Source organism: Hyperoodon ampullatus, assembly GCF_949752795.1.
Source record: "Hyperoodon ampullatus genome assembly, chromosome: 15".
NCBI classification, from domain to species: Eukaryota; Metazoa; Chordata; class Mammalia; order Artiodactyla; family Ziphiidae; genus Hyperoodon; species Hyperoodon ampullatus.
In genome coordinates this window covers 35461920-35488044 of record NC_136928.1, presented here as the reverse complement: position 1 = coordinate 35488044, position 26125 = coordinate 35461920, and the positions used below count along the sequence as shown (strand labels likewise).

The 26125-nt window shown below is 39.7% G+C and overlaps 1 protein-coding gene and 1 pseudogene across 2 annotated transcripts in view; both read right to left on the bottom strand.

The window, feature by feature from the left end:
• Positions 1-560: 560 nt before the first annotated feature.
• LOC307064212 (nucleoplasmin-2-like) lies at positions 561-7101 on the bottom strand (annotated as a pseudogene). The gene is made up of 3 exons: positions 7008-7101; positions 5610-5622; positions 561-1191 (listed from the first exon to the last, which is right to left on the bottom strand). The product of its transcript is annotated as a nucleoplasmin-2-like (transcript).
• A 13763-nt stretch (positions 7102-20864) lies between these two features.
• Positions 20865-26125, bottom strand: part of LOC307064263 (uncharacterized protein) — a 105419-nt gene continuing 100158 nt past the window's right edge. Inside the window, exon 5 of the mRNA XM_079720741.1 lies at positions 20865-20946. The gene's annotated coding sequence lies outside the window, so the exon portion shown is untranslated. The remainder of the gene's footprint in view (positions 20947-26125) is intronic.

Below are 26125 nucleotides of genomic sequence, written 5' to 3'. Positions count from 1 at the left end.
ATGGCAAAAAGTGAGAAGTAGCTAGCTACCTGACGAACTTAAGAGAAACAAAAAAAAATCTTATTTAACAAATATTTTGCTGAAACATTATAATGTATAATGTACTGTGCTAAGTGTTGGATACTTAAAAAAAATTTCCAGGGCTTCCCTGGTGGCGCAGTGGTTGAGCGTCCGCCTGCTGATGCAGGGGACATGGGTTCGTGCCCCGGTCCAGGAGGATCCCACATGCCACGGAGCAGCTGGGCCTGTGAGCCATGGCCGCTGAGCCTGCGCGTCCGGAGCCTGTGCTCCGCAACGGGAGAGGCCACAACAAGTGAGAGGCCCGCGTACCGCAAAAAAAAAAAAAAATTTCCTAGCAAAGCAAACTTTATTGTAGCACTGAGGTCAGGGCTCTTCTCTCCAGGTGCTGCTGAAACTAGATAGCTGGGGGTGATGGGCTCTTGTATTGCACCTTCCACAACACCTCCATCACCTTCAGACTCAAACGGAGGGGGACTGGGGTGGGGGGGCACCCTAAGTTTGCAGCACACTCCAAGGAAGGCCCACTTACAGACCCTCTCTCAGTCACTGCAGCTAAGCCATTCCTGGTTCTTCATTTCTTGGATCCCAGCTTTTCAGGTTTGGCCCTTCTCTCAGGGCTCTTGTCTTTAAGACTGGTTCTCACTGCTTCTCTTCTTTTTCCACCTTTTTTTCCTTAGTAATGTTCATCTGTTTCTGGGGTACTAGCCTCTTGACTTGTTTGACAGGGTTCTCCTCCTCTAGGGATACATCTACATCATCATTATCTTCCTCCTCTTCCTCCTTTTCCTACTCTTCCACTTCCTCCTCCTCTCAGGGCTCCTGTCTGAAGGACAGTCTGAAGCATCATAACATTCCTGGCCTGAGAAACACAGGTCCAGGGCCAGCCTGGAGCTGAAAAGTGACTGGAGGAGAAAGCTCCAATCCCATCATGGTGACATGGGTAGGATGGCGGTGATGTGACGGGTTTTGTCTTCTTGTCCTCCTGGCTTGCTGGGGACAGAATCTCCACAAGGTTCATCTTCTCTTTGGCTTTTTTTCCCCAAGCAAATCATACTAGACAACAGCTTACAGTCCTGCTTCCCCTGCTTCTGGGGTTCAAAGGTTCAAGGCTGCTTCTACTGGTTTAGCTCACAGCTCCAGAGCATGACTGTTACTGCCTTTTCAGCTATGCTTCAGCATTAGGATGTGGAAGGTAGCAAAAATACAATCTAGCTTTTGTCTTCAAAAGAGTTTGCAGTCCATTGAAGGATTCAGATGTATAATCAAATGGTACAAGGTAAGCAAAAGAAAAGGGACTAGAGAGAGAAGGGTTAAGACACCAAAGGAAGGTCAGAGGAAGACTACTTGTTTTGTTTAGATAAAGAAAAGTCTTGGGCATGGACCAACGATGATTTTCGCTTTGAGACTACAAAGAGCCAGAAAGTGCCAGTTAAACTGCTAAAATAGGTAAGGATGTTACACTGGTACATGAACCCAATCCCCACTCTCCAGGAAAAAATGAGGAAAGAAGGGAGCTAGTTAAAGCTTCATGTGACCATAGGTCTTTCTAGTGTTATGGTGTGTAGACCCTCTCACAAGAAAGTGCTGGCTAAGTCCAAGAAACTTCAGGGGAAGATATGAAAGGAGGTGTTGTTATGCAGTTATAGCTAAATGGCATCATGTGGCCAAAAAAAAAAAAAAAAGGAATGTGAGCATTTAAAACATATAAAGAATAAGCAATATAGACAGGTATGGGGCTTCCCTGGTGGTGCGGTGGTTGCGAGTCCGCCTGCCGATGCAGGGGACACGGGTTCGTGCCCCGGTCCAGGAAGATCCCACATGCCGCAGAGTGGCTAGGCCCGTGAGCCATGGCCGCTGAGCCTGCGTGTCCAGAGCCTGTGATCCACAGCGGGAGAGGCCACAACAGTGAGAGGCCCGCGTACTGCAAAAAAAAAACCCCAAAAACCCCAAAAAACAGGTATGGACGCCAACAATAATAAAACAATGGGACATAAAGAGGAATATGATAGCACTAAAGATTTAAAGTACAGAATGAGCATCGGGACTTCCCTGGTGGTCCAGTGGTTAAGACTCTGTGCTTCCAATGAAGGGAGTGCAGGTTCAGTCCCTGCTTGGGGAACTAAGATCCCATACACTGCGTGGTGTGGCTGAAAAAAAAAGAATGGGCATTCACTCTGAAAGGGAAGAAAATGTAACAATTAGAGATCAAGCTTCAAATTCCACCTTGCCCAAGATGAAATAGCAAATCCTGCTAAAGAAAGATTTGTAAATATAGAAGACAGATGTCTTTCCAGAAGTATGATGAAGGATTATCAATGGAATGTAAAGACTGAGGACCTAAAAAGTGTGATAGGAAATTATCAAAGAACTCTTAAAGGAGATGTATATTTATAAAAGAATAAACAATAAATCTGAGTATTAAAACAATCTTTGAGGCTATAGAAAATAAGAGAGCAAATTAATAAATATAGTTTATATTAAATATAAGACAAAAATATCTTACTAAATGTTTTAGCAAACAATGATTCTCCAATAAAAATGTTCAAGATAAGGGGCAGCAACTACCATTGCATGGGTTACAGCTAAATATCTTTGGAGTCAGTCAAGATTAAGGGGAAGGGGGCTTCCCTGGTGGCGCAGTGGTTGAGAATCTGCCTGCCAATGCAGGGGACGCGGGTTCGAGCCCTGGTCTGGGAAGATCCCACATGCCGCAGAGCAACTGGGCCCGTGAGCCACAATTACTGAGCCTGCGTGTCTGGAGCTTGTGCTCCGCAACAAGAGAGGCCGCGATAGTGAGAGGCCCACGCACCACGATGAAGAGTGGCCCCCGCTTGCCACAACTGGAGAAAGCCCTCACACAGAAACGAAGACCCAACACAGCCAAAAATAAATTAAAAAAAAAAATTGGCATTGCCTTATAAAAAAAGGTTAAGGGGAAGGAAGAGATGAATTACAGTTCCAAAGAAAAAACTTATGGGTCTTTCTCAGAGGAAGAAGAAAGATGAAGAACAAATCACCATCTTAAAAATAAAGAGTGGGAAATCAGAAACAGGAAGCACTACAGATGTAGAAAGTCAGGAAAACTGTTGCTATATGGATAAAATATATTAGAAAGAGAAGAGTGAAGCAAATAAAGGGCCAGCAGACAAATCCACTGCATTTATAAGAAATGGAATTTTTCCATTTTCATGATGGATGAACAATTATAAATAGGTGTAAAATATATGTTTGGAAATAAAACATGAGAATCAAACGAGTTAATAATGATGGAAGTGCTTGAAAAATTATAAGCCAATATACAAACAAAAGCTTTTATTTCAAGTATGTGATGTGAGGCTCTTAAGATTAATTTTATTATTTACTTAATTTTTTTTTTGGCTGCATTGGGTCTTAGTTGTGGCATGCAGGATCTTCACTGAGACATGTGGGATCTTTACGAATTTCTCTCTAGTAGTGGCGTGCGGGCTTTTTTTCTTCTCTTTCTCTAGTTGTGGTGCGCAGGCTCCAGGGCACATGGGCTCTGTAGTTTGCGGCATGTGGGCTCTCTAACTGAGGCGTGCTAGCTCAGTAGTTGTGGCACACAGGCTTAGTTGCCCCACAGCATGTGGGATCTTAGTTCCCTGACCAGGGATTGAACCCACAACCCCTGCATTGTAAGGTGGATTTTTTACCAGTTGACCACCAGGGAAGTCCCAAGATTAATTTTAAGGTAAAGAATTTGTCTAAAACTTGGCAAATATCACAAAAGGTATAGAAATGAATAAAGTCTTTTTATATATACAAATATGCATTTATATATTGTATATACTATATAAATATTATGTAATTAATATATAGCATTATTTTATATATATATAAATATATAACCACTTTAATATATATGTGTGTATATATATCTATATGTGTATATATATCTATATCTATATATCTATATCTATCTATATCTATCAGATGACTGCCCTATGGTCAGTCATCTGTCTGTTTTCTATTGAATGGCTGTTCTTTGCCCCACCCCCGCAAAGAAAGAAAAAAAGGCCACAACTTTGTTCAGTGCCCCACATGTAGCAATGCCTCAAGTGAATTCTTCACCTCACCAGATTAAAATTTGTATGATGCATCTGCAGAGTTAGTGTTGATCTTTTTCATAGAGTTGCATCAGCTTTAACAAACATTTGAACATCACAGTACACAAACTCATGTGAACCTAAACCACTTTTGAAAGCTGACTACAGCACAATGCTTGAAGGAAGGGAACTAGGTATTAATTACATGCTAAACCAGCAGTTTAAGTTATTGTACCTTTCTCATTTTTCTTTTTTTCCTGATTTTCCTCATTGAAACCAGAAATAGGCTGAAAAATTATAGGATAGATAGATAGCCAGATAGATAATAGATAAATGGAGAAATTTCCCATGGTAACTCTGATTTTTTTTAAATTAATTAATTAATTAATTTTTGGCTGCATTGGGTCTTTGTTGCTGCAAGCAGCTTTCTCTAGTTGCAGCGAGCGGGGGCTACTCTTCGTTGTGGTGCGCAGGCTTCTCATTGCAGTGGCTTCTCTTGTTGCGGATCACGGGCTCTAGGCCCTCGGGCTTCAGTAGTTGTGGCTCGCAGGCTCTAGAGCACAGGCTCAGTAGTTGTGGCGCATGGGCTTAGTTGCTCTGCGGCATGTGGGATCTTCCCAGACCAGGGCTTAAACCTGTGTCCTCTGCATTGGCAGGCGGATTCTTAACCACTGCGCCACCAGGGAAGCCCTGCTCTGATATTTTTTATTCGTCGAACAAACATTTGTGGAGGAACTACTACATGCCAGGTACTTCGAGGGCTACAAATATGGAACAGACATGGCTTCTGACTTCATAAAGCTGATTATCTAGTGAGGAAGATTGATATGAACATAAATATCTGTAACATATTTATAGAGTAGAGTAGAAATATAGAGTAGAAAGTGATAACTGCTATGAGAGAAATGCAGGTAAGTTGCCATGGGAGCTCAGAAAAAAGAGGTTGCCTACATTTAGAAGAGATCAAGAAAAGCTGGTAGCAGAACCTTGGCCTTAAATTTTAAGAATAGGTAGAGTCTGAACAAGTGAAAACAGGAAGCAAGAATCAATGGGACAAAGGCAGAGAGCCAGAACAGTTCTGGGCATGGAAAGAAAGAGCAGGGAGCTTGAAAGGCTGAGGTAAAAGGAGTAATGGGCCACAAGGATGGGACGCTGCACTGCGTCAGATGGTACAGGACTTTGAGTGCCATGAGGAGTTTGTATTTTACAATGCAGTAAACAGAAAGGTATTAAGGTTTTGAGCAGGAAAGTAATGCGAGAAGAGCTGAATTTGAGATTAAGCTGATAACCCAAGTATAAAATCATGTGTAAAAAGGGTTAGGGAGAAGAGGCCAGGTGAGAGTCGGAAGGAGGGGGCATGGAGGAAATAAACATTATAAAAACAGAATCAAATAAATGTTTCATATTCCTGTTACTAATTTGCATTCCAGGAAACTAAATTCTATTAAGTTAATATAGAAACAAGCCTTTGATTGATTGCTAACAACACCAGTCACTTGTACCCAAATGTACACAGAAAATTACCCCAGCTCTCTCTCTAAAAGAAAAAAAAAGAAATATGTAATATCAATAGCTTCTGAGAGTCCTCTCAAGGTGAATTTTTCTCCTTCAAATACTGAATCCGTCATTAGGATTCTTCAGGGAGAGCTCTCATAATCCAGAGGTTAAGGAATGTGGAACCCTAGTCACAGAACTTTGGACTAATCACAGAACTCTGGGTCAGAGTTCTGTTTGTCCCACCTCCAACTTTACCAAGAGTGAAACTGAGCCCCAAAGCAGGAACTGACCTGTCCAGGGAAACTTGGCTGGTTAGAACTCAAATCTCCTGATCCCTGTCCCCACCCCCTAACTCACATTCCACTGTGGATACTCTGGGTTGGCTAGAAGTGAAGTATCAAAATAAAATAACTCAATTTGCTTGGGCTTAAAAAAATGGGTTTCAAACAAATAGCAATCAAGAAAAAAAATATGGCTCTACCAGAAAATTGGAAATCTGCAAGATATATATATATTTTTTTACATAAATCAATAGCAAGGTATTGCTATCTAGTTGGAATATTGATATACCACACACCTTGCTCATTAGGTGTCATAAAACACTGAGTTAAATGTAGTGTAGCAACTACTTGACTCTTTCTGGAAAATTCTGGTTACTTTGAGGAATTCCGTAGGTCTTACAGAGATTTGTGGTCTCCAAACTCCAAACATTTTTTTTGTGTAGAATAACAAATATGTTTTTAATAGAATTCAATTTGGGATTTCAGGAAGTTACTGAAAATCTGCAGCCTATAGGCATTGCAGAAATGAAGGAAAAGGTCATCAATCTCTCAAAATTCTGGCAGGAAAGGAGTGGCTGTTTCCAAAGTTCTTTTTCCTTTGCAGTAAGCTGCTTGTTGGTGCCAAAAAACAGCTCATCAGCAATATTGTTTCATTTTATGGGGATGTTTTGAGAGAGAGAAAAAAAATTAGTAATGTGTGCTGTGATTTTTCAAACCTCATGTCCCAAAGCCTACAATAATCTCACTGCGTTTTGTTTTAAAAAAGGAAACCAAATGTTTGAGATTTGATCTTTAAGTCTACCTTGTTCACTGCAAGCACATACTTTAACCTTATCACAAAAAGCAACATGTAGTTTCCTTAAATGCTGCCAAGTCAAAAAAGAAAAAAAAAAAGTCATAGATTCCATTGAGGACTCAGTGTTTTTCCATGTGTAACTTATGCTACACATAGTAAGAACCATAGCTACAAAATAGCATTTCTTTACCTCTGCTAGAGGGTTCATCCTCTACTACCCCTAAATCAGGGTACCCAGGGATGTTGCATGTGCGCTCTAAGAATAGGCTGCCAAATGGTATTCAGAGTTCTCCTTGCCTGTTAAAAACAGCTGCTGCCAACCTTCCAAACTATGTCATCGCTGCTCACCAAAGGCACTGCCACTGTATGCTAGGAGGTCTGCAAGGCTGAAGTCCAACTTCAAGGCATCGGAAGTGTTGACAGTCCTGGCACCAACAGTCATACCACTGATAAGCTGCACTCCCTGTGTCCTAAGATTAGCAAAACAAAACAAAAAAAACAGCTCCATTAGCTCTTACTAGATCTTATATTACAGCTGTGCTGGAGTCACAGGACTCAGGGACAGACTGTTCAATAGCTATTTGTTGAAAGAATGAATGAGTCCACCAGGCTGGGCTGCAAACAATCTGAGTGGCAGACACCATGATGTACTCAGATATATTGAACTCCATCTGCTGCCCTTAATGCATCTCTGTAATTTGGTTCTTTCTTCTACTGGGTTAGTTCTTCTTTGGAAGCAACTTGAGTTGTCTTATAAATAGAATTCCAGAGGGCCCACCTACACCAGACCCCAGGAATGCCCAGATATGCCTGAATACTAGGGAGGAGAAAACTTAGGTTCAAGCATTACCACATACTATCTTTCTTTATCTTATAAAAGAAAATTACAGAATTGACATACAAAATTCAAGTTTATGTTTTTTATATGATTCTCATCAGAAGTTATGAATTGGTAGCCTGTGGCCAAATCTGGCCAGATGATTTTTTTTAAACCCACATGATTTTTTAAAAAATTTGAATCAGAATACATCTAAATCAATAGTTCTCATACATGAACATGTGTTAGAATCAAGCTTATTAAAACTCAGATTGCTGGGCTCCACCCCCAGTCTCTGATTCAGTTGATCTCGGTTGGGGTATGATAATTTGAATTTCTACCTAGTTCCTGATGCGTTTCTGGTCTGGGGACAGACTCTAAGAACCACTTTTTGTGGGTTCTATGGTTTTCCCAAACCCCATCACCAGACCCCATTGTATTTCACCCAACCTATTTTACTTATTCTAGTTACCTGTCTGGCTTTTGAGTTTGAAAGCTGAGTCTCAGTATTTCAGGTGAAAATCCTTTTTCAGCCTGATTCAGGGAGATGACTGTATTACTCACTTTGTTTCACTTATAATACTTAGTTTATCTATAATATTACAACAAAGTGTTCAGTAAATGGTGTTTCTAATAATACTCAGGTCCTTATTTTTCATTACGGCTACTATTGACAATTGATTATTCATGAGATTACCACCACCTTTTCCCCCATGCACATAGATTTGCCTGATATCAGCTAAATCCAGAAGTGGGAAATGAAAAAGGCTGGGCTGTTTATGACAAATGAGAAAGCAATTCAATTTTTGTCTATTTATGTTCAATCCTATCACTTTTAAAAATAAATGGTGATTTTTCAAGCATATGTATATTTGAATTTTTTAATCTGTACCTTGGTCAAAGATCAAATACTGCCTGAACAACAAATACTGATTATATTCATAGCTATAGACATAGCAATAAGTGAGGGCAATTTAAATCTGTCATAAAGAATAAATATTTTTACATTTTTGTTTTTTAACTTTCTATTAAAATACAACAGATAAACAGAATAGTACATATATCTTAAGTGTACAGGTCATTGAATTTTCACAAATTGAATATACGTATCTAACCAGAACCCAGAGCAAGAAATAGAACATCACCAGCTCCCAGAAATCTCCCTCACCCCTTTCACAATTTTAAACCCAAGGATAACCACCATCCTGACTTCTAATGTCATAGATTTGTCTTGCCTGTTTTCGCAATTTATACAAATGGAATCACAGTATGTACTACATTGTGTCTGGCTTCTTTTGATCAACATTATGAGATTCACTCACAATGGTGTATAGCGTTTGTTCATTCTCTGCTGTACAGTATTCCACTGTGTGACCATACTACTGTTTATTCATTCTACTGTTGATGAACATTTGGGTCATTTACACTTTGAGGTCATTAGAAAAAGTGCTTCTACAAATATGCTCATATGTCATTTGCTGCATTTCTGTTGAGTGCATACCTAGGAGTAGCATGGTTGGGTCATAGGGCATGTGTACAGTCAACTTTAGGAGATACTGCCAGTTTTCCAAAGTGGTCTTACCAATTCATACACCCACTAGAAGTGTATGAAAGTTCCAATTTCTCTACATTCTCACCAACACTTTGGATTTCACTTACACTTTAAAGACAGATAGGCTTGCCTGGATTTAAGTTATCGGTATCTTCATTTGATTTTCATACATTTTAAGTTCACTGTAAAACTTCTATCACTTTCCAGAAATAGAGGCATGAATCTGTCTTTAATAAATGATTGGGTTTCACAACAAATTTGTAAATAGATACGTTAAATTAGTGAATTTGTTACCTAAGTGAATTTTCCTCCTGCCATGTATTATCTACTGTTTGTTTTTAAGCCATAAAGAATATTCTATATGGGAAAATATGATTGTTCTCTGTGTTTACAGCTCTAATCTAAAGGTGTAACCAAGAGTACTTTGCATTTGGTGACTGGCTGCTGTTGTTTGTAGAAACTCTTCCTGCAAGTGATGCTCCTTTAGAACCACAATTTCAATAATGCAGTAAGAAGTTCAGGTTCAAGACCTCACTCTAGGAAGTCTGAGATTTCTGGATAATGTCTGCCCACAGGGAATAACATTGACAGTTTCTGGCCGAAGGTTGATTCTAATGATCAGTAACAAAGTTTCTAACGTCATGCAACTCCTCTCACTCTGCTGTAAGTGGCTCCTTCAAAAACACTGAGATAAAGCACAAATAAAGACATCATTTGTGTTGCTATCAAGGACTAGCTGGGGAACCAGTCTTAGGCCCCTGGGACCTTCTTTTTTTTCTCAGCTGGTTTTCTCCCAAGAATCTCTGGTAATCAAGTGTTTTAATACAGTAAATGTTTTATTTAATTGTTTAATTGAGCAGGAAATGGCCTTAGCAGAGCCAAGGTATTTTGTATTTCACATGCTTAATATTTACTTCTTTCCTTTTCTTGCCTAATTTGAGTGATTTCTGACTTTGATACATTGCATCTTAAATTTTGTTGTTTCACCTGGGTAAGTACAAATATTTACACCTTTCTTCTCTTAATATTTAACAGCTTAACAATGTAAATTCTCATTCCGTATTTGTCACTTTTAACCGAAAGCTGGATACGCAGAAAATCATTGTTTTCGATGATTTTCTTTTTTTAAAGTATAATGATTTTTTTTTTTTTTTTTTGCGGTTCACGGGTCTCTCACTGCTGTGGCATCTCCCGTTGCAGAGCACTGGGCCCAGGGGCCCAGCTGCTTCGCGGCATGTGGGATCCTCCCGGACCGGGGCACGAACCCGTGTCCCCCGCATCGTCAGGCAGACTCTCAACCACTGCACCACCAGGGAAGCCCAGTATAATGATTTTGATTTTTTAAAAAAGATACATGCTCATTTAAAAAATTCAAGCAATTAAGAAAAGTATAACAAGTAAAGCAAAATAATTACTCCCTCTTACCACTCAGAAATTAACCATTGATAACCTTCAATGAATGTTATTCTAGACATCTCTCTATGCCTATATACATATAAAAGAAGATAAATAGATGTTATTAAAATTGGATCACACAACAGTTACTGGTTAATAAAAAATATTAGAGTTAAATTTAACAAAAGAAAAGCAAACTGAATGATATGAAGTAGCTGAATTCCACATAAATTTTTCATCATATTTCACGCATATTTTAGAGATTGGGCTTGCCTCGGTCCTGATCTCTAACACTTGGCTAAACTTAGAGGAATTTCTTGATTGCATATCCAGTGATATTAGCCTCCTCAATCTCTAATAGTTCATCTTATTGTAATGTGTGTTTTTGTCAGTAGCCTGTTATTCTTTCTGTTAAAAGATAAAATGTAAAGAAAGAAATGAAGAAGGGGAAGAAGAAAAGGAAGTGGGGGGAAGGAAGGAAGGAGGAGAGGAATGAAAGTTTATATTTCGATGTCTATATTCCAGCTCATCGTTGTAGTGGTCTTCTTAATTAAAGTGCCATGTAAATTGTAGATGATGCTTGCTGAGCATTATAGGGAGAACTAGTTTTTTGTTAAATAGGTCTGGGCTTCCTACTTCATTATGGAACAGGTCCAAAGGACCATTATGGTATGGTCACATCAGAGTTTATGGTACCCTGCCTGATCTATATCCTGTCACTGTGGAAGGAGGTTGCACTAAAAGTCTAGTCTTGTTCAATCTATTTTATGCAGCCTGTTATTTCTATGAGGCTTCTTTTTTAACCTACAAAATTCTAATGAGATTAGCTTTAGATCATCAGCACAAAACCCCAGAGCAGTGGTAACTAACCAAAAAAAACCCATACAACAAGACATAAAAATGTTGATGGATTGTGTATCGTATGCTCTCCACAATGACACAACCATGAACTTGTAGAATGTCTGGGTAATGTACCAAGCAGCACCAGGGAAACTCTATACTCAGTCCTTGCATTAAGGACACAGAGCACAATGCTATCAATTGCATCTCATAAACTGGACTGTAAAGAATCTAAGAAGGCCATAATTGAAAATGAACTGAGGGACTTCCCTGGTGGCACAATGGTTAAGAATCTGCCTGCCAATGCAGGGGACACGGGTTCCAGCTGGTCCGGGAAGATCCCACATGCCGTGGAGCAACTAAGCCCATGCGCCACAACTACTGAGCCTGTGCTCTAGAGCCCATGAGCCACAACTACCGAGTCCATGTGCCACAACTACTGAAGCTTGCATGCCTAGAGCCCGTGCTCTGCAACAAGAGAAGCCACTGCATGAGAAGCCCATGCACCACAGTGAAGAGTAGCCCCCACTCGCCGCAACTAGAGAAAGCCCACACACAGCAATGAAGACCCAACGCAGCCAAAAACAAATAAATAAATCTATAAAAAAGAAAATGAACTGAAAAGTTATTAAGACCAGCATGACCCAGACAAATGGGAAGAAAGGAACTAACATTTCTTGAGCTTCTATTTTATGCCAGATAGGTTATTTATATCCTTTTCATCCTCAAACAACGCTGTGGAATTGGTATTGTTTGTATTTTCATGTTACAGATGAGTACACAGGGCTTGGAGGGGTTGATGTTGTGATGAGCGAGAATTTGAATCTAGATCTGTCCAATGTTAGGACTTTTTTCCTAAGCTGCTCTCCCTTCCTGCAAGGTGTTATCCAAAGAAATTTCAAACCATACATCAAATAAAGCTTGGTGCAAGGATGGTATATGCAGCCTCTATATGGCTCTGCTTCCTGATCATTCCTCAGAACATAAGACCCACTGCTCCAGTAAGGTCGTCAGTGTTCTCTCAGAGTCACACTTAACATTAAATGGATTTGGCTACTGACTGTGCCTGCCACCTGATGCTGCCAAGGGAAATGGAAGGACAGCTGCTGGAAAGACTTACTAATTCCTTTGTATAGTTTGTGACATTATCTAAACTTTAGAATCTAAAGGGCTTTGTAGATACTGCAATTTAAGAAAAAATATATCAAGATATATCTGAAAACAAAAGAATAAGTTTTTGAAAATTATTTTGTTAGTAGTATGTAGACTTCTCAGAATATGTATATGAAATTTAAACCTAAATTATGAATACTTACGTGACAGTTCATGGCATTAAGAGATGGAATTCTATTTGAAATGTCATGTGCACATTTGAGCAACTTGATATCAAGTGATCTTATTAGGGAGATTACATCATAGACCTTGTGATATTAAAAGCATTTTTTTTTAAAGTCATGAGCTGCTTAAAGGTAAAAACTGATTGTCTCTGGGATATATTTATACGTCATACAATTTTAATACCATGGAAAATTAAGTCTTAAAATGCATTCACTGTTTTATCACTCTTTGTGATTTAAAAATCTCTCTAAAAATACTTGGGTAGAAAGCACATGACTCCTAAGGAACAGAGGGTATTCTTTTTGTTTTGTTTTGTTTTTTTTAACTGTATGTGGGCCTCTCACTGTTGTGGCCTCAACCGTTGCGGAGCACAAGCTCCGGACGCGCAGGCTCAGCGGCCATGGCTCACGGGCCCAGCCGCTCCGCGGCATGTGGGATCTTCCCAGACCGGGGCATGAACCCGTGTCCCCTGCATCGGCAGGTGGACTCTCAACAACTGTGCCACCAGAAAGCCCCAGAGGGTATTCTTTTTTTTTTTTTTTTTTTAGTTTCTCCTTTATAACAAAGTGAATCAGTCATACATATACATCTGTTCCCACATCCCTTCCCCCTTGCGTCTCCCTCTCTCTCACCCTCCCTATCCCACCACTCCAGGCGATCACAAAGCACCGAGCTGATCTCCCTGTGCTATGCGGCTGCTTCCCACTATCTATCTACCTTACGTTTGGTAGTGTATATATGTCCATGCCTCTCTTTCACTTTGTCACAGCTTACCCTTACCCCTCCCCATATCCTCAAGTCCATTCTCAGTAGGTCTGTGTCTTTATTCCTGTTTTACCCCTAGGTTCTTCATGACATTTTTTTTTCTTAAATTCCATATATATGTTAGCATACGGTATTTTTCTCTTTCTGACTTACTTCACTCTGTATGACAGACTCTAGGTCTATCCACCTCATTACAAATAGCTCAATTTCATTTCTTTTTATGGCTGAGTAATATTCCATTGTATATATGTGCCACATCTTCTTTATCCATTCATCCGATGATGGACACTTGGGTTGTTTCCATTTCCGGGCTATTGTGAATAGAGCTGCAATGAACATTTTGGTACATGTCTCTTTTTGAATTATGGTTTTCTCAGGGTATATGCCTAGTAGTGGGATTGCTGGGTCATATGGTAGTTCTATTTGTAGTTTTTTCCGGAACCTCCATACTGTTCTCCATAGTGGCTGTACCAATTCACATTCCCACCAGCAGTGCAAGAGTGTTCCCTTTTCTCCACACCCTCTCCAGCATTTATTGTTTCTAGATTTCTTGATGATGGCCATTCTGACTGGTGTGAGATGATATCTCATTGTAGTTTTGATTTGCATTTCTCTAATGATTAATGATGTTGAGCATTCTTTCATGTGTTTGTTGGCAGTCTGTATATCTTCTTTGGAGAAATGCCTATTTAAGTCTTCTGCCCATTTTTGGATTGGCTTGTTTGTTTTTTTGCTATTGAGCTGCATGAGCTGCTTGTAAATTTTGGAGATTAATCCTTTGTCAGTTGCTTCATTTGCAAATATTTTCTCCCATTCTGAGGGTTGTCTTTTGGTCTTGTTTATGGTTTCCTTAGCTGTGCAAAAGCTTTGAAGTTTCATTAGGTCCCATTTGTTTATCTTTGTTTTTAGTTCCATTTCTCTAGGAGGTGGGTCGAAAAGGATCTTGCTGTGATTTATGTCATAGAGTGTTCTGCCTATGTTTTCCTCTAAGAGTTTGATAGTTTCTGGCCTTACATTTAGGTCTTTAATCCATTTTGAGCTTATTTTTGTGTATGGTGTTAGGGAATGATCTAATCTCATACTTTTACATGTCCCTGTCCAGTTTTCCCAGCACCACTTATTGAAGAGGTTGTCCTTTCTCCACTGTACATTCCTGCCTCCTTTATCAAAGATAAGTTGACCATATGTGCATGGGTTTATCTCTGGGCTTTCTATCCTGTTCCATTGATCTATCTTTCTGGTTTTGTGCCAGTACCACACTGTCTTGATTACTGTAGCTTTGTAGTATAGTCTGAAGTCAGGGAACCTGATTCCTCCAGCTCCGTTTTTCGTTCTCAAGATTGCTTTGGCTATTCGGGGTCTTTTGTTTTTCCAAACAAATTTTGACAGTTTTTGTTCTAGTTCTGTGAAAAATGCCAGTGGTAGTTTGATAGGGATTGCATTGAATCTGTAGATTGCTTTGGGTAGTAGAGTCATTTTCACAATATTGATTCTTCCAATCCAGGAGCATGGTATATCTCTCCATCTATTTGTATCATCTTTAATTTCTTTCATCAGTGTCTTATAATTTTCTGCATACAGGTCTTTTGTCTCCATAGGTAGGTTTATTCCTAGATATTTTATTCTTTTTGTTGCAATGGTAAATGGGAGTGTTTTCTTGATTTCACTTTCAGATTTTTCATCATTAGTGTACAGGAATGCCAGAGATTTCTGTGCATTGATTTTGTATCCTGCTACTTTACCAAATTCATTGATTAGCTCTAGTAGTTTTCTGGTAGCATCTTTAGGATTCTCTATGTATAGTATCATGTCATCTGCAAACAGTGACAGCTTTACTTCTTCTTTTCCAATTTGGATTCCTTTTATTTCCTTTTCTTCTCTGATTGCTATGGCTAAAACTTCCAAAACTAGGTTGAATAAGAGTGGTGAGAGTTGGCAGCCTTGTCTTGTTCCTGATCTTAGTGGAAATGGTTTCAGTTTTTCACCATTGAGGACGATGTTGGCTGTGGGGGTTTGTCATATATGGCCTTTATTAGGTTGAGGAAAGTTCCCTCTATGCCTACTTTCTGCAGGGTTTTTATCATAAATGGGTGTTGAATTTTGTCGAAAGCTTTCTCTGCATCTATTGAGATGATCATATGGTTTTTCTCCTTCAATTTGTTAATATGGTGTATCACATTGATTGATTTGCGTATATTGAAGAATCCTTGCATTCCTGGAATAAACCCCACTTGATCATGGTGTATGATCCTTTTAATGTGCTGTTGGATTCTGTTTGCTAGTATTTTGTTGAGGATTTTTGCATCTATGTTCATCAGTGATATTGGCCTGTAGTTTTCTTTCTTTGTGACATCCTTGCCTGGTTTTGGTATCAAGGTGATGGTGGCCTCGTAGAATGAGTTTGGGAGTGCTTCTCCCTCTGCTATATTTTGGAAGAGTTTGAGAAGGATAGGTGTTAGCTCTTCTCTAAGTGTTTGATAGAATTCGCCTGTGAAGCCATCTGGTCCTGGGCTTTTGTTTGTTGGAAGATTTTTAATCACAGTTTCAATTTCAGTGCTTGTGATTGGTCTATTCATATTTTCTATTTCTTCCTGATTCAGTCTTGGCAGGTTGTGCATTTCTAATAATTTGTCCATTTCTTCCAGGTTGTCCATTTTATTGGCATAGAGTTGCTTGTAGTAATCTCTCATGATCTTTTGTATTTCTGCAGTGTCAGTTGTTACTTCTCCTTTTTCATTTCTAATTCTATTGATTTGAGTCTTCTCCCTTTTTTTCTTGATGAGTCTGGGAATGGTTTATCAATTTTGTTTATCTTCTCAAAGAACCAGTTTTTAGTTTTATTGATCTTTGCTATCGTTTCCTTCATTTCTTTTTCATTTCTTTCTGATCTGATCTTTATGATTTCTTTCCTTCTGCTACCTTTGGGGGTTTTTTGTTCTTCTTTCTCTAATTGCTTTAGGTGCAGGGTCAGGTTGTTTACTCGAGATGTTTCCTGTTTCTTAAGGTGGGATTGTATTGCTATAAACTTCCCCCTTAGAACTGCTTTTGCTGCGTCCCATAGGTTTTGGGTCATCGTGTCTCCATTGTCGTTTGTTTCTAGGTATTTTTTTATTTCCTCTTTGATTTCTTCAGTGATTACTTCGTTATTGAGTAGTGTATTGTTTAGCCTCCATGTGTTTGTATTTTTTACAGATCTTTTCCTGTAATTGATGTCTAGTCTCATAGCATTGTGGTCAGAAAAGATACTTGATAAAATTTCCATTTTCTTAAATTTACCAAGGCTTGATTTGTGACCCAAGATATGATCTATCCTGGAGAATGTTCCATGAGCACTTGAGAAAAATGTGTATTCTGTTCTTTTTGGATGGAATGTCCTATAAATACCAATTAAGTCCATCTTGTTTAATGTATCATTTAAAGGTTGTGTTTCCTTATTTATTTTCATTTTGGATGATCTGTCCATTGGTGAAAGTGGGGTGTTAAAGTCCCCTACTATGAGTATGTTACTGTCGATTTCCCTTTTTATGGCTGTTAGTATTTGCCTTATGTATTGAGGTGCTCCTATGTTGGGTGCATAAATATTTACAATTGTTATATCTTCTTCTTGGATTGATCCCTTTATCATTATGTAGTGTCCTTCTTTGTCTCTTCTAATAGTCTTTATTTTAAAGTCTATTTTGTCTGATATAAGAATTGCTACTCCAGCTTTCTTTTGATTTCCATTTGCATGGAATATCTTTTTCCATCCCCTTACTTTCAATCTGTATGTGTCTCTAGGTCTGAAGTGGGTCTCTTGTAGACAGCATATATATGGGTCTTATTTTTGTATCCATTCAGCCAATCTGTGTCTTTTGGTGGGAGCATTTAGTCCATTTACATTTAAGGTAATTTTTTTTTTTTTTTTTTTTTTGCAGTATGCAGGCCTCTCACTGCTGTGGCCTCTCCCGTTGCGGAGCACAGGCTCCGGACGTGCAGGCTCAGCGGCCATGGCTCACGGGCCCAGCCGCTCCGTGGCATGTGGGATCTTCCCGGACCAGGGCACGAACCCGTGTCCTTTACATCGGCAGGCAGACTCTCAGCCACTGTGCCACCAGGGAAGCCCCTAAGGTAATTATTGATATGTATGTTCCTATTCCCATTTCCTTAATTGTTTTGGGTTCGTTATTGTAGGTATTTTCCTTCTGTTGTGTTTCTTGCCTAGAGAAGTTCCTTTAGCATTTGTTGTTAAGCTGGTTTGGTGGTGCTGAACTCTCTCAGCTTTTTCTTGTCTGTAAACGTTTTAATTTCTCCATCAAATCTGAATGAGATCCTTGCTGGGTAGAGTAATCTTGGTTGCAGGTTTTTCTCCTTCATCACTTTAATTATGTCCTGCCACTCCCTTCTGGCTTGTAGAGTTTCTGCTGAGAGATCAGCTGTTAACATGATGGGGATTCCCTTGTGTGTTATTTGTTGTTTTTCCCTTGCTGCTTTTAATATGATTTTTGTGTTTAATTTTTGACAGTTTGATTAATATGTGTCTTGGCGTATTTCTCCTTGGATTTATTCTGTATGGGACTCTTTGTGCCTCCTGGACTTGATTAACTATTTCCTTTCCTATATTAGGGAAGTTTTCAACTATAATCTCTTCAAATATTTTCTCAGTCCCTTTCTTTTTCTCTTCTTCTTCTGGAACCCCTATAATTCAAATGTTGGTGCGTTTAGTGTTGTCCCAGAGGTCTCTGAGACTGTCCTCTGTTCTTTTCATTCTTTTTTATTTTGCTCTGCATCAGTTATTTCCACTATTTTGTCTTCCACCTCACTTATCCGTTCTTCTGCCTCAGTTATTCTGCTATTGATCCCATCTAGAGTATTTTTCATTTCATTTATTGTGTTTTTAATCGTTGCTTGATTCATCTTTAGTTCTGCTAGGTCCTTGTTAACTGTTTCTTGCATTTTGTCTATTCTATTTCCAAGATTTTGGATCTTGGAAATAGAATCTTGGATCATCTTTACTATCATTATTCTGAATTCTTTTTCAGGTAGACTGCCTATTACCTCTTCATTTGTTAGGTCTGGTAGGTTTTTATCTTGCTCCTTCACCTGCTGTGTGTTTTTCTGTCTTCTCATTTTGCTTATCTTACTGTGTTTGGGGTCTCCTTTTTGCAGGCTGCAGATTCGTGGTTCCCGTTGTTTTTGGTGTCTGTCCCCAGTGGCTAAGGTTGTTTCAGTAGGTTGTGTAGGCTTCCTGGTGGGGGGGACTAGTGCCTGTGTTCTGGTGGTTGAGGCTCGATCTTGTCTTTCTGGTGGACAGGTCCACGTCTGGTGGTGTGTTTTGAGGTACCTGTGGCCTTATTATGTTTTTAGGCAGCCTCTCTGCTAATGGGTGGGGTTGTGTTCCTGTCTTGCTAGTTGCTTGGCATAGGGTGACCAGCACTGTAGCTTGCTGGTTCTTCACTGAAGCTGGGTGCTGGTGTTGAGATGGAGATCTCTGGGAGATTTTCGCTGCTTGATATTATGTGGAGCTGGGAGGTCTCTTGTGGACCCGTGTCCTGAAGTTGGCTCTCCCACTTCAGAGCTACAGCACTGACTCCTGGCTGCGGCACCAAAAGCCTTTCATCTACCCGGCTCAGAATAAAAGGGAGAAAACGTAGAAAGAAAGAATTAGTAGAAGAAAGAAAGAGAGAAAGAAAGGAAGAAGGAAAGAAAGGAAGGAAGGAAGGAAGAAAGAAAGAAAGGAGGGAGGCAGGGAGGAAGGATGGAAAGAAAGAAAGAAAGGAGGGAGGGAGGGAGGGAGGAAAGAAAAAGAAAGAGTGAAAGGAAGAAGGGAGGGAGGGAGGAAGGAAGGAAGGAAAGAAAGAAAGAAAGAAAGACAGACAGGAGGGAGGGAGCGAGGGAGGAAGGAAAGAAAGAAAGGGGCGGAGGGAGGGAGGGAGGAAGGGAAGGCAGGAAAAAAGAGAGAAGATAAAGTAAAATAGAATAAAGTATAAAATATAATAGCGTTATTAAAAATAAAAAAATAATTATTAAAAAAAACAAAAAAACAAAACAAAAAAAGGACGGATAGAACCCTGGTACCTATGGTGGAAGCAAAGCTATATAGAAAAAATCTCACACAGAAGCATACACATACGCATTCACAAAAAGAGAACAGGGGGAAAAAAATCAAAAATCTTGCTCTCAAAGTCCTCCTCCTCAGTTTGGGATAATTCGTTGTAAAAAGAGGAAAAGGGTGAAAAGTCTGAAAAAGTCCACCTCCTTAATTTTCGATAATTCGTTGTAAAAAGAGGAAAAGGGGAAAAAATCTTAAATCTTGTCCTCAAAGTCCGCCTCCTCAATTTGGGATGATTCGCTGTCCATTCATGCACTCCACAGACGCAAGGCACATCAAGCGGACCGTGGAGCTTTAATCCGCTGCCTCCGAGGCTGCACAGAGAGATTTCCCTGTGTCTTCTCTGCTCTCACAGCTCCCGGGTCTCAGCCTTGGACCTGGCCCTGCCTCTGCGCATAGGTCGCCGGAGGGCGTCCGTTCTTCGCTCAGACAGGATGGGTTTAAAGGAGCCGCTGATTCGGGGGCTCTGGCTCACTCAGGCCGAGGGGAAGGAGGGGCACGCAGTGCGGGGCGGGCCTGTGGCGGCAGAGGCCGGCGTGACGTTGCACCAGCCCGAGGCGCTCTGTGCGCTTTCCCGGGGAAGCCGTCCCTGGGTCCCGGGACCCCAGCAGTGGCGGGCTGCACAGGCTCCCCAGAAGAGGGGGTGAACAGTGACCTGCGCTCGCACACAGGCCTTGTGGCGGCGGCGGCGGCAGCAGCAGCCCCAGCGTCCCACGCCCGTCTCCGGGGTCCGCGCCTTCAGCCGCGGCTCGCGCCCGTCTCTGGAGCTTCTTTAAGCAGCGCTCTTAATGCCCTCTCCTCGCACACCAGGAAACAAAAGGGAAGAAAAAGTCTCTTGCCTCTTCGGCAGCTCCAGACTTTTTCCCCGGACTCCCTCCGGGCTAGCCGCGGCGCACCAACCCCTTCAGGCTCTTCCTGCCGCCAGCCCCAGTCCTCTCCCTGCGCTCCGACCGAAACTCGATACCCGAGCCTCAGCTCCCAGCCCCGCCCGCCCCGGCGGCCGAGCAGACAAACCTCTCGGGCTGGTGTGTGCCTGAGGGCACCGATCCTCTGTGCGGGAATCTCTCCGCCTTGCCCTCCACACCCCTGTTGCTGTGCTCTCCTCGGCTACTCCGAAGCTTTCCCCCTCCGCCACCCGCAGTCTCCGCCCGCGAAGGGGCTTCTAGTGTGTGGAAACCTTTCCTCCTTCACGGCTCCCTCCCACTGGTGCAGGTCCCGTCCCTATCCTTTTGTCTCTGTTTATTCTTTTTTCTTTTGCCCTACCCAGGCATGTGGGGAGTTTCTTGCCTTTTGGGGGGTCTGAGGTCTTCTGTCAGCGTTCAGTAGGTGTTCTGTAGGAGTTGTTCCACGTGTAGATGAATTTCTGATGTATCTGTGGGGAGGAAGATGATCTCCGCGTCTTACTCTTCCGCCATCTTCCTCCGGACCGGGTATTCTCGATTAAAGTGTAATAAGCCACTTGACGGCAGGGACAACTTCTGTACATAGTGCTCTGAAGAAAAAAAAAAATCATTGATTTCTCTAACCTACAGTCACAATATGTTCCAGATGTATGAATGGTGCGGGTACAGAGGGATGGCAGAAAGAGGGAGTTATTTCTCATTTAATTTTATAACTGGAGAAACTGAGAGAAGTGTTGAAGTCATAAAGCTCTTGGATTTATAACACTTTTATCTGCAGTCACTTTCTCTCTAAGCAGAACACCTATACTTTATTGATTCAGATCAAGGAGGTCGTGCCTTCTTCCCTATTTCTAATCCCCTCTAATTTGAAAGCTGCAATAGCCATGAAACCCTCTCCTCTGGCTCCCTGGCCTTCTTTTATGCCTGTGGTTGGGAATGGCACTTCATCTGTTTTTTGGCTTTAATTTACTAAACTACTTAATTTACTAAAATTACTTATTGAGATAAGACTCACAACAGAATCACATTTATGTGGCTGTCATAAAGTAACTGAATACCAGTCTATGAATGATTGATTATGTTCTTCCACTGATACACTTTTCAGACATCTCTCAATGTTAAAATGAAACAAATTAGCCAGACCAAGGCACACAGGATTCAGACTCACCTTGGAAAGCTGTGAGTCTCTCATACACTTAAGTAAATTATTAAGTAGCAATTGCTTTAGAAAAAAATAAGTAAAAGAACCAAAGGAAAAGAAAACAGTTTACACCCTAAAGAGAAATTAACTTACAATAACATTTTCCCAAGTATGGTTCTTCCAGTTTTTTCCCTTTGAGAAATGTTCTGTATGATTCTCCCCTTTTGGGGCCATCGCCTGCACAGCCCAGAGAAAACTCTCTGATTATAGAAACTTTCCATGTGGTGAAATTTTAGGTCCCCCTTTCCCCTACCACCCCCACCTCCTGCACAAATAGCTTCACCATCTGTCTATAACACTGCCTGAAATTCCATTATTAAATGTATTCCTTCAGATTACATTACCCACTTATTGTAAAAATCATAATCACTTCAACTTTCCCATCAACCTAACACAACTATTTATATTGTTTTAACTATCCCTGATACTTTCAGTGCTTCTGCAGATATTTTAAATCATATAGACAATATGTAAATGTATGTTTAGTTCTGGTTGTTCCTTTGATGTTGCTTAAAATATCCATATACTTGGAATCTAAAAAAAATAAATAAAATGGTGCTGATGAACCTAGTGGCAGGGCAGGAATAAAGATGTAGACATAGAGAATGGACTTGAGGACACAGTGGGGGAGGGAGAAGCTGGGACGAAGTGAGAGAGTAGCACTGACATATATACACTACCAAATGTAAAATAGATAGCTAGTGGGAAGCAGCAGCATAGCACAGGGAGATCAGCTCGGTGCTTTGTGACCACCTAGAGGGGTGGGATAGGGAGGGTGGGAGGGAGGCTCAAGAGGGAGGGGATATGGGGACATGTGTATGCATATGGCTGATTCACTTTGTTGTACAACAGAAACTAACACAGCATTGTGAAGCAATTATACTTCAATAAAGATGTATTAAAAAAATAAAATAAAATATCTATATACCAATACAAGGCATATATTTATCACATTATTCTTATTGTCAGTGCGTTCTACTTTTATAATGTACAATGAATAAGGAATATGAATTGCTTTAAGTTTTGTTTTCATAAATATTTCTACCTTAAACATTATTGTACACATTGGCTTGATTCTGACTTTTTGAGATTATTTTCTTAAATAACCTTAAATTTCCCAAAGTAGAAATCCAGAGTCAAAGAATGGCAATATTTTAGTATCTCATTTCATTTTTCTAACATGGTTAAACCTAATCCACTGAAAGACTGTATCAATTTATAATGCTGTCAGCAACATATGGGTACCAGTCTCTCTACACTGTTGGTTGATCACTAATTTTTTTTAATTAAAAATATACACATAGTGTTTATGTATATAGCTAGAACCCATAATTGCTGATTTTATATTTATTTTTTCATTAAACAAGGTAATGATTTTTCAATTATTGTTCTCTTATAGCCCTTTCATCTGGAAAGTCTAGAGTCTGGATATTGATCTTATGGCTCTGCATTAAGATCATACAGCAAGGAAGTGACAAAATTAAGATTTGAATTTAGGTTTTTCTGACCTCAAATCACTCCACCATGAGGAGAGGGGATTGGGCTGGAGGGCTGGAGGGGAGCTGGCCATAAATATAGGAATGTTCTTTGTATATTTTATAGACTAAATTGTTTTTAATATTATACTAGCTTCATTTTTAAATATATAGTATACATACAGAAAAGTGTATATGTAATTATAAAGTGAGCTCCTGTTATGAAATAGAACATTGATAATATTTTAGAAGCTCTGTATGGGTCCTGTACTCTCTTCCAGAAGTAACCTACATAACCTACTCTCCCACTTCTGTGAGTTTTTTCCTATGCTTTTCTTTATAATTTTACCCTTTATGTGTGCCTTCCTAAATTACACATTGGTTGGGTTTAATCTGTTTCAAACATCATGCAAATGGAATTATACTGTCTATATTCTTCATAACTCAACATTATGTTTATAAGATTAATCTATCGTGATACGTATAGCTGTAATTTGTTGACTTTTATTTCTGTACAGTTGCAATAGTTTTATATGCTGTGTAACAAATTGCCACAAATCTAGTGGCTTAAAACATCATTTATTATCTCAGTTTCCACAGGGTCAAGAGTCTAAGGTGTGACTTAACTTGGTCCTTTCCTCAGGGTCTTACAGGTTGCAGTCAAAATGTCAGCCAGGCTTCATTCTCATCTGGAGGCTTAACTGGGGAAGGATCTACTTTCAACTTCATTCAGGTTGTTGACAGAATTCATTTTCTTGCCTTAGAACTCATGGCAGCTTGCTTCTCCAAGGCAAGCAATCATGGGGGTGATATTCCATTACCTTGCCATACAACATAATCTAATCAAGAGAGGAACATCCCATGACCTTTGTCATGTTCTATTTCTTAGAAGCAAGTCATATATTCTGCCTGCATTCAAGTAGAGATTATACAGAGTATAACATCAGGGGTAGAGATTATGGGGGGCCAACTTAGAATTCTGCTTACCATAATAGTAATTTAGTATTTATTGTATGTGTAAGCCATAATTTATTCATCTAGTCTACCACTGATGGACATCTAGATTGTTTCTACTTTGGGGCTGTGATGGTTAATTTTTGTGTTAACTTGGCTGGGCCATTGTGCCCAGATATTTAGATGTTTCTGTGTGGGTGTTTTGGGATGAGATTTAAATTTAAATTGTTGGACTTTGAGTAAAGCAGAGTGTCCTTCATAATATGAGTAGATCTCATTCAATCAGTTGAAAGCCTGAACAGAACAAAAGACTGACCTCCTCTGAGCAAGAGGGAAATCTGCAAGCAGATTGCACTTGATCTGCAACATTGGCTCTTCCTGGTTCGCCAGCAGACTGTCTTTGGACTCAAATTGCAGCTATTTCCTGAGGCTCCAGCATGTTGGCTTCCCCATCAGATTTTGGACTTGCCAAGCCTCCACAATGGCATGAGCCAATTACTTAAATTACATCTGTGTGTGTATGTATATATGTATATATATACATATATACATATATATATGTATATACGATACATATATACATATATATATATGTATATATGTATCTCCTATTAGTTCTGTTGCTCTTGACTAATACAAGGGTTATTACTAACAATACTTCCATGAATGCTCTCTGTATATCTCCTGATGAACATGAGGAAGAGTTACTGGGGTATATAACTAGGAGTGGAATTCCTGGGCTGTAAAGTGTTCCATCTTTATCAGGTAATGGCAAACTGTTTTTCAAAGTTTTTGTGCTCATTTATACTCCCACCAGCACAGCTGAGTTCCTAGTAATACAAATGCTCAACATACCGTATTGTCAATTTTTAAATTTTTGTCAGTCTGATGGGTATGAAATGGTATCTCATTACAGTTGCGTTTTCTTGATAACTGATTAGGTTGAACATGTTTTCATGTGTTTATGGGCCATTTAAGTTTCTTTTGTGAAAGATTTGGTCAAGTCTCTTGCCCTTTTATCTATTGAATATTTTGCCATTTTCTTACTGATTTGTAGCTGCTCTTATATATTCTACATATTAGATCTTAGTAACATGCTACAAATATCTTCTAGTTTGTCACTTGTCTTTGTACTCTATGATATCTTTTGATGATCAAAAATCCTTAATTTTAATGTAGTTTACATTTCAACTTTTTTCTCTGTGTTTGACGTTTTATGCTTTAAGAAGTCCTTCTATACTCTGTTGCTTGAAGATGTTTTCCTATATTATCTTTCAAAGGCTTTAATTTTGCCTCTCTTTGTTCTTTATTTCTCCCAGAAATTGATTTTGAAGCGTTAGATACTATTGAAGAGAGACTAGGAGGGTGTACTGCCTCTGGATGCTAGGTGGTTAGGACACACAAGGAGGTATTAGAATGGATGAAAGATATGCTTAAAGCTCTAAAAGATAGAAAGGCACTAAAATATATGTCTATTATCTCACAATTTTGCCTAGGTTTAGCTATACAAGTGTAATTAGAATAACCTATCATGTAACTCCTAAGAAACTAAAAACTCTAGCTCAAAGGGAAAGTTCATTTGAACTCAAGAACTTTTAAACAATTCCATTTATTTTACTCACAACCCTGGTAAAATAAATTGGAAAGCATAATTTTAAAAAATATATGCAGAGACAGTTTTACTTCTTTCTTCCCAATCTTTTTTTTTTCCTTGCCTTACTGCAATAGCTAGGACCTCCATTACAATTTGAATAGAAGTTGGAAAGGTGGGAACTTCTTATTCCCAATTTTAGAAGGAAAGCATTCAATGTGTGACTGTAACAGAGGAGAACAAACCTGACTAATCTTTGTGCTCTGTTGCCTGTGCTTAGTCATGCTGGCTCTGTACCTTTGTAAAAGAATGTTGTCTATGGCCTGAAATATATATGATATCCCATTCTCAAAGCCATTCATATAGAGATTAAAAAGTTGCATAACAGAGAATAACATGTCTTGCTGGAGGTTTACAGGAATATTGTGACCAGACTTACATGGACAGCTGCAAGAACAGAGGTTTATCACAACCCCTCTGGGGTCTGACCAGCACTAAGAAGTTTTAAACAACCAGCCATACCCTCTACCCTTTTAGTATGAAAAAAG